Consider the following 9606-nt stretch of genomic DNA (forward strand, 5'->3'; position numbering starts at 1 on the left):
AGGGTCAAATGATACTCTAAGCCCGACATTTCAGCGGAAAATTTTTTCACCTAGTGCTGCTGCACCATTGGGTAAAGGGTGCCACGGAAGTTACAGGTAATTGTTGATACACGCCATTTTATAATGCTCTAGCCCGCTTTGAGACCGTGTACAGCATCTAAGATTTCCGCGACCCATGCAATTATATCCCAGGGACTCCACTTTGATGGCTTGTGTCATGGAAAGTTGAAAGTTTGGCTTGGGGAGAAGTCCAGAGCTGCCTTTTCGAAATTAGTGCAGTGAAATTAAATACACGGTGGACATTTTTCGTTGCAGCATAAGTACCTTTGAAAGAAGTCTGGCGTATTGGTCTTCGGTTGAAATTAGCTCGAGACATGCCAAACTTCGAATTCCCATCGACAGTTGGCAGCATTTTCGAACCACACCGCCACACTGGGGGCGGAAAGTTCGAGTATGTTCTCTTTGGACAATCACGGAAGTTACATTTAGGGTATTCCAAACGCTACGTAGACCAATCCAACGAACGTGAACTTTTCGAAATGTGTGCGTTTAGTGGGCAATGGCCCTCCCTAACATCAGAAACAAACCCCATGTCGATATCTGCGCTCGTTTGGGCACAGGAGTCAGAAGAAACGAAACTACCCCGAAACGTGGGAATCGCTCACGTCGCAACCGGTCCTTCAAGGTCCCCCCGACGAATTTCTTGAGCAATGATTTGACAGTTTGGACGGCCTTTTCGGCCGGTCCGTTACTAAAGGGGCAGTAAGGGGCCGGCATTAAATGCCGCACCCCTAACTTGGCCAAATGCTCAGAGAAAACAGGGGAGGAAAAGGCCGTTGCATTGTCCGTGACTACTAATTCAGGGAGGCCGTGTTGGGCGAACGCTTCGTCCAGCTTTTCTAGGGCACTAGCAGTGCTAGGCCCACACACTAAATGTCATGGGACTTTTTTTGTCCCACGAATGATGCAATTTTAAGCACATCCGGTGGTGATGCAATTTTGTGTCCGCCAGGCGGGACAAATTGTCTAGTGAAAGTACAAGTTGCAGCAGGCGCCGGTCAAAATGTGTCACCAGACGGGAACAAAATTGTATCAGCGTCGGATGTGCTTAAAATTGTATAAATCGTGGGACAAAAAAAGTCCCATGACATTTAGCGTGCAGACACTGGCCACGCATCGATCCAGTTAGTTGCCGGATCGACCAACACTAAAATGTAATTTTTATTGGTGGGCTCTGCGAAATCAATGTGAAGGCGCTCCCAAGGCTCAGATTCTGGCCAAGGTTTGTAGGGCGCCAGGGGCGCCATGGGGCGAGTCGCCTGACAGAGTGCACAGGCCCCCACACATTTTTCTATGTGTTGGTCGATCTGTGGCCACCACATGAGGGAGCGGGCCAACCTCTTCGTTTTTACAACACCCTGGTGAGGCTCGTGCAATTTTTGCAGAGCATACTCACGCAGGGCGCGGGGAATGACCACACGGTCCCCCCACACGAGGGTGTCACGAATAATGGAGAGGTCGGCCCGTCGCGAAAATACGGCCGAAACTCGTCCCCAGGGCACTCGGCGGGCCACCCTGTGCGAGTCCAAGTTAAGACCTGAGACAACGTGGCGTCCTGCAGCGTGTGCTGCGCCACGTCCTTGGCACACAAGGCTCCAGCCCGATTGGCGGGCATGGAGAGCACATAAACTTCGGGTGGGTCCGGAGGGCTACCCTGGGGGGCCTTCTCGTAAGGAAGACGGCTAAGTGCATCCGCGTTTGCGTGGCTTTTCCCTGGCCTGTATTCCACGGAGAAATCATAGGCACTTAGAAGTAAAAGCCACCGCGTCATGCGGGCACTTGCCATTGGTGAAAGCGGGTTTGTGAGCAGGTATACCAGCGGGCGGTGATCGGTAAATATTTTTACCGAACGCCCACCAATGTACTGGTGAAATTTCACCACTCCAAAAATCACCGCCAACGCCTCCTTATCAACCTGCGCGTAATTTCTCTCAGGCGCGCTGAGGGTACGCGACGCGAACGCGATAGGACGCTCTGCGCCGTCAGGATAGCGGTGCGCGAGGACCGCTCCAATCCCGTATGCGCTGGCATCCACGCTAAGACAGAGGGGGAGGTTTTTTGACGAAGTTCCTACTGATACACAGGCCTTTCTGTTCATCGTGGGAAAAAAACACTTATTATCAATGAAAAGAGGGTTCTTCAAGGATCATTTTGAAAACAAAGTGGTGGATCTACTGTCATGTTAGTGGCGCGTGCGAAGGGCACAAGACAACACAACATATTTGCCCAATAATGACAAAATATCACTGCGCGCAGAGTTCCTCAGTCCCCTTAGAAGATTTCCATCCAAAATTTGTCCACTTGTTTTACATACTTGAGCAGTTACAACGACCCTCTAGCTTTGAGAGATAACATCGGAAAGTATTTTATAACTTTTATGAATCGTTTAAAAAAAAAAGTGAAAATTTGTCCCTCATCGGATTTCTTGCGGTGCCATTTGACGTGCCTGGTCAAAAACTTTTGATTACCGTTTCGGGCGCCCGAATCCGGAGGGTTGCCTATTCTACAGACGAATTTTTCGACATTCGACATTTTTTGATTGTAGGGTTGGCAAACCACCGGATTTATACACCCAGGACGGTAATCGAAATTTTTCGACCAGGCGCGTCAAATGGCACCACAAGAAATCATACCCGATGCCAAACAAGATATTTTGTATCCCGAAAAAGCAATTTTTAAGCGAATTTCAGTGGTTTTTTGCTCCTGTACAGTAGGCAAAGCAACCGATTTTGACGCCTGAGACATTTTTCGAAAGGTTTCGATCAGGCGCGTCGAATGGCGACCCAAAAAATCCGATCGGACGACTCAAACACCTTCGAAACGCAGGAACATGTTGGATTTAAGGGCTAAAAACGGGATTATACGCCCCTGGAAAATAGGCAATGCGTCGGATCGTCATGTTATGTACATCATCAAGTAGAGCGCACTTTTCTGAAAAGATCGCCGTTTTGCAATTGAAAATCGGACAAAGACTCTCGTAACAGCATCGATTTTAGTAAACCGATACATTTTCAATTTTTCTTTAAAGTTCAGGCGCGTTGATGGACCCCTTAGAATGGTCCAAATCTTATCATATTTGTATCAAAATTCATGATTTTACACGTACTTTCAGAATCTGGACGGCGCTCCTCAATTTTTGAAACTTTTGAAAAAAGTGGACCACCCTATCGGGGGTCCAGAAGCCCGACAATTTGAGTCCTGGCAATCAGTGCGATGGACTCACAAGTATAGGTTTTTTTTGGCCATGAACCCTTATGAACTCCCTATAACGGAGTGGGAGATTGTGGAGGCGAGTTCTCTTTCATTTCGTCCAGCATGCATGCATGCATCAATATTCTCCGTAGGCTCTTACAGTATTCTCCGTAGGGCCGTACAGTATTCTCTGTAAGTCCACACAGTCTTCTCTGTAGGACCTGGAAGACTGTATAGTCCTACGGAGATCACAGTAAGGTCCTACGGAGAATACTGTGCGGTCCTACGGAAAATGCTGTAAGAGCCAACAGAGAATATTGATAAGGGGGCTACGGAGGATTACCACACTGACAAAAATTTTGTCGTAACTTAGCGACACATTTATCGCTAATTTTTTTAGCGACAAGATTTGTTGTGGAACGAATAGCTTGTTAAACCAAACTCGTACTGGAACTAAAGGATAATTTCACAACGACTAACTTGTAATAACACATTAGCAGTCTACTTTCAAATACAAGTCGTTGACCATCAACAAATGTTGTTGGTCAACGACAAGTCTTGTAAGTCGAAAAAGATTTTGTAATGTCTGGGACAAGTATTCATGGAGTACTTTTGTCGCTAAATTTATTTTGCCTTATTCTTTTTTAAATAATAGTAATGTTGCTATGACTAAAGAAGACCAATAGATGATTATTCATAATATTCTTTAATTGAGCAGATAATTGCAAAAGATTTTGTTTCCATACAAATAGTATCGTTAAGGGTGATAACAAGGATTTTGTTCTTCAACGACAAATTGTCGCTTACAAGATTCAACGACATTTCTTTCGCTCTGGTTCATGATAAAATTTTTTGTTTCGGAACGACTAAATTTTCACTCATCTGATTGTTTCTATGCAACCATTTTTTTAACAGTGCACAAGCTGTTTACAGATTTTCCGTAGCTTTTTGCCACAGTGATAGTTTTTACTTCTTCACCTCTGTCAGAACCACCTGAATATAAACCCAAGCTTAGGAAAGGGACAGAAGAACTGAACAGCGTTTGTAGGTGGTGGAGAATCATATTACCTTCAGTCATCCGAATGAACTTAGGAAAGTTTTTGGAGTAACTTACTTCATACCATCATCATCAAGTGAGATTTGAATTGGAGGATGACTTTCTTGGAGTAAATTGTGGGGGACCAAGTTGTTCTTCAGGAAATGCATTCCGAGTTTCTTTGCATTCTCAGCATCTAAAGGAAAGAAATGGACAAAACCATAACATCAACATAACATCAAAACAACTCAGCGACAGGAAATCCATAACCTCATCGAACATCATGGTGTCACATCAACTTACCATCTTCGATACGGCTATGTCCGCAACGTCACATGTGTAAAAACAGTTCGGGTCGGACGGAAGGCGTAATTTTAGTAATGGCATTGTTAGAACAGGTTACCAATATTCTTAAAATGCTCCGGCTCTAAAAGGCGCGAATCTCCAGAATGGCGAGAATGTGTATGTCTATGCCTTCATTTGTCTTTACAACTCGCTTTGGCGACATTCCGCGAGATGGCAGCACCACTCAGCGACCCGAGCGACCCACAGCAACCCAACTAACTAAACGCACCCAAGGTGTACCCTTAGTGAGGCGAGCTCACCAGCCGCGACGGTGCCCTTCTTCCTCTGAGGGCCGAGGAAACCGGTGAGGTCCGGACGGCCAACACTGCAAAGAACAGCAAGGACTTGCAAATATATGTTAAATTACGAGAAAAATAATTCTAGAGAAATGTGAAAAGGGTTGTAGCTTGCCTTGTTTTCGAGCAAACTCAACGATGCAGCATGTTGCCGTTGTAGGAGGCGAGGGGGTAAACACTCGGGATTTTGGTGTACAGACTACTCCCTATTACGCGTATTACGGATATTACGGTTGTATTACGCGTATTACAAGTGTATTACGGGTATTACAGGTGTATTACGGGTATTACAGGTGTATTGCAGGTGTATTACGGTACGCATGGAATATCAACGGAGCAGTTTCTATGTAAAAGAAATTCGTAAGTAACACGTGCCCAAGACGCGCGCGAACCACCTATGGTGCACGTAATACACCCGAAATATGCGTAATTCACCCGTAATGCAACCGTAATACACGTAATACACCCGTAATACGCGTAATGCACACGTAATACGCGTAATACACCCGTAATACGCGTAATACACACGTAATACGCGTAATACACCCGTAATACGCGTAATACACACGTAAAACACGTAATACAACCGAAATACACTTAATGCGACCGTAATACGCGGGAAAGTGTTGGTGAAAATGAAAAATTCTCTACAAATGGTCTAGGAGGTCATTGTGGGAAGGTCATTTCGCAGGGTCCATTGGGGGTATTACGGGGTATTGCGCGCGTATTACAGAGTATTACGGGGTATTACAGGGTATTACAGCGTATTACAGGGTATTACAGTGTATTACAGGGTATCACAGCGTATTACAGGGCAGCTTGTACAGGGTATTACGCGAGTGGTTACCCCCTCGGTAGGAGGAGTATTGGTGTAGCGGCAGTGGAAGGGCCTTCTTCAGCTCCTTCACGCTGACTCCTGGCACAACCAAGTCAGGTTTAGCTGCCACGCTCACGACCTCTTCGCTGTCTTCGAGCAGTTGTCTTCCGGCTGGGCTCGCTGCACTGCCTCCACACCAAGAGAAAAAGGGTTTCTTGATTTTTGATTTTCTTGTTTTTTTGTAAGAAAAAAAAATCTTGACACAAGAAAAATTTTTCTTCATTTAAGGAAAACATTGGATTAAGAAAAAATTTCTAGATAAAACCAAGAAAAGTTAATTCAAGAAGTCATTTTTTTGGGGGGGTGCATGGGGGGTGCTTTGGTCTCAGTTCGTAGAAGGGGACAGTGAACGTGCCCCTCAAGCAGGTGGGTGGTTTGCATCGAAACGTAAATCTTTTGTCCCTCTTTGTTTCTGGCTCCGTACATCCACGGAAGAGTTTTTTTTTACTCCGGTTTCAGTGCTCCTCATATGTTGGTGACTTCTCAAACTTCCACACGAAAACAGCAACACTTTAAGCTGCTCCTTGGGAGACAGACACTAAGTTTCCAAGAGGCAAGAGTTCCAAAAGCAAAAGAGGAGAAAAGCAATAAAATACATGAACAAGAGTCTTTAATTTTACTTCCACAGGGTTCTGTAAAAATCATAAACATTCCATGCCTTTAATGGCGGCATCTGGCACTGAGGATACAGCATTTGTTGACTTTGTTTTCATAGCATCACTCTGAGCGTTGCCAGCAGCTGCTTCCTTGGAGTTGGGCTCTGTGTTCCCAAGCTAAAAACAAAAGAAAGGAAAAGCATGAAAAAACACATCATTTACAAGTATTTTTAAATTTACTGGTACACGGCTCAATTGCAATCATCAAGAACCTATAAAGCCCCAATCCGACTGACTCACTCACTGACTCACTGACTCACTGACTCACTCACTCATAGAAATGTTTGGGGTGAAGGAGTGGTCGTAGAGACTTGCGGTTTTTTCCATTCGATTCCAAATTTTATGGGAAAATTGGGAAAAATCCCAAAAGTTGAAAATTCCTCACCGTTTCCGAGAAAACCTACTTTATCTACAAAAAAGGGGAACAAATTTCTCACCGTTTCCGAGCAAACCTACTCAATCTTCAAAAAAGGGGACCGACCGACTAAAAATTTTTATTCGCCCCATCGGTAGGTCTGGTCGAGACATTTCCGAAACTGTGCCGCAATCGGGTCCCCGTCACCGGCAACATCCTCAAAAACGATTAAATAGGCCTAAATTCAACAAAATCCACTCAATCTTCAAAAAAGGGGACCGACCCACTAAAAATTTTTATTCGCCCCATCGGTAGGTCTGGTCGAGACATTTCCGAAACTGTGCCGCAATCGGGTCTCCGTCACTGGCAACATCCTCAAAAAACGATTAAATAGGCCTAAATTCAACAAAATCCACTCAATCTTCAGAAAAGGGGACCGACCGACTAAAAATTTTTATTCGCCCTATCGGTAGGTCTGGTCGAGACATTTCCGAAACTGTGCCGCAATCGGGTCCCCGTCACCGGCAACATCCTCAAAAACGATTAAATAGGCCTAAATTCAACAAAATCCACTCAATCTTCAAAAAAGGGGACCGACCCACTAAAAATTTTTATTCGCCCCATCGGTAGGTCTGGTCGAGACATTTCCGAAACTGTGCCGCAATCGGGTCTCCGTCACTGGCAACATCTTAAAAAAACGATTAAATAGGCCTAAATTCAACAAAATCCACTCAATCTTCAGAAAAGGGGACCGACCGACTAAAAATTTTTATTCGCCCTATCGGTAGGTCTGGTCGAGACATTTCCGAAACTGTGCCGCAATCGGGTCCCCGTCACCGGCAACATCCTCAAAAACGATTTAATAGGCCTAAATTCAACAAAATCCACTCAATCTTCAAAAAAGGGGACCGACCGACTAAAAATTTTTATTTGCCCCATCGGTAGGTCTGGTCGAGACATTTCCGAAACTGTGCCGCAATCGGGCCCCCGTCACCGGCAACATCCTCAAAAAACGATTAAATAGGCCTAAATTCAACAAAATCCACTCAATCTTCAAAAAAAGGGACCGACCGACTAAAAATTTTTATTCGCACCATTGGTAGGTCTGGTCGAGACATTTCCGAAACTGTGCCGCAATCGGGTCTTCGTCACTGGCAACATCCTCAAAAAACGATTAAAAAGGCCTAAATTCAACAAAATCCACTCAATCTTTAAAAAAGGGGACCGACCGACTAAAAATTTTTATTCGCCCCATCGGTAGGTCTGGTCGAGACATTTCCGAAACTGTGCCGCAATCGGGTCCCCGTCACCCGCAACATCCTCAAAATCAATCATCAATTGTCATCAAGAACCTATAAAGCCCCAAAATCCGACTGACTGACTCCCTCACTCATCAATCATCAATCAAGAACCTATATTCAATATTCAAGAACCTATATAGCCCCAATCCGACTGACTGACTCACTCACTCACTCATAGAAATGTTTGGGGTCAAGGAGTGGTCGTAGAGACCTGCGGGTTTTTCCATTCGATTCCAAATTTATTGGGAAAATTGAGAAAAATCTCAGAAGTTGAAAATTTCTCACTGTTCCCGAGCAAACCTACTCAATCTTCTAAAAAGGGGACCGAATGACTAAAAATTTTTATTCGCCCCATCGGTAGGTCTGGTCGAGAATTTCCGAAACTGTGCCGTAATCGGGACCCCGCCACCGGCAATTGGGCAACCATCATCAAGAATCTTTATAGCCCCAATCCGACTGACTCACTCACTCACTTACTCACTCAAAGAAATGTTTGGGGTCAAGGAGTGGTCGTAGAGACCTAAGGTTTTTTTTAATTTCACTTCTATCCTTGTCAAAGCAGTCTTCCGGACCTTGTATGCACCCATTGACTGCCACAGTAGCTAATGCAATACAAGCTATCTATTTGGGCAGTAAAAGTAGCCTTATTATATGGTCAAAAGTAGTTAAATAGAGCTTTCAAAGAAACAGGACATTTACTTCCTTAGAAAATTTGCCTTTGGTTACCATGGACTTACTAAATACTTCGGCACGCGCTCCACACATGCGGGGGTCTGGGGGCGGAGCCCCCAGCGAGCAGCGCGAGTAAGCATTATATACCCTTTGTGGCGGCTGGTGCCTCTGAGGATACTTGAAGATCATTTGTTGACTCATTTGTCACAGCAACACTTTGAGCGCTGTCAACAGTTGCTTCTTGGGAGACAGACACTAAGTTTCGAAGTGGCAAGAGTTCTAAAAACAACAGTTTGCTTTTATGAAGAGCTCCATGCAGAAGTTTCGGAAAAAAAAAAGATTTATCTATTTTTTTGTCGGAACCTTCTGACGGCACACGCTAGTTCTGACAGGTTCTCTGCCGCGACGACACGCGCGGTTTCTGCACGACGGACACTGATAAGGGAGGGGCAGTTCATTACCGTCGCCGTTGTCATTGGCTGGGCGGACGGGTCGGGAGTCACGTGCCGGCAACGGGAAATATCTTTCAATTTCAGTATACTCAATTTGAATTGCTCGTACACTGGGAAAACTACAGCGTAGATCTACGCTTCAAGACTTGACGCCCTCCTTGAAGCGTACAGCTACGCTTGAAGGCAATTCCCTCGTACGGTGCTCGTTATTCCAATTTGTAATGTTAAAGGACCCGTTATGGTATTTTGGGACACACTGTGTTTATTTGGGGAACCAGATAGTGTGTTAGGCATGGAAGGAGGTTCACGAAGATGAAATATCTTCAGTTTGACTCTAGTTATAATCAAATTGACCGGCAAAGGC

The sequence above is a fragment of the Thrips palmi genome, unplaced genomic scaffold, assembly GCF_012932325.1.
Source record: "Thrips palmi isolate BJ-2018 unplaced genomic scaffold, TpBJ-2018v1 HiC_scaffold_12, whole genome shotgun sequence".
Classification (NCBI taxonomy): domain Eukaryota; kingdom Metazoa; phylum Arthropoda; class Insecta; order Thysanoptera; family Thripidae; genus Thrips; species Thrips palmi.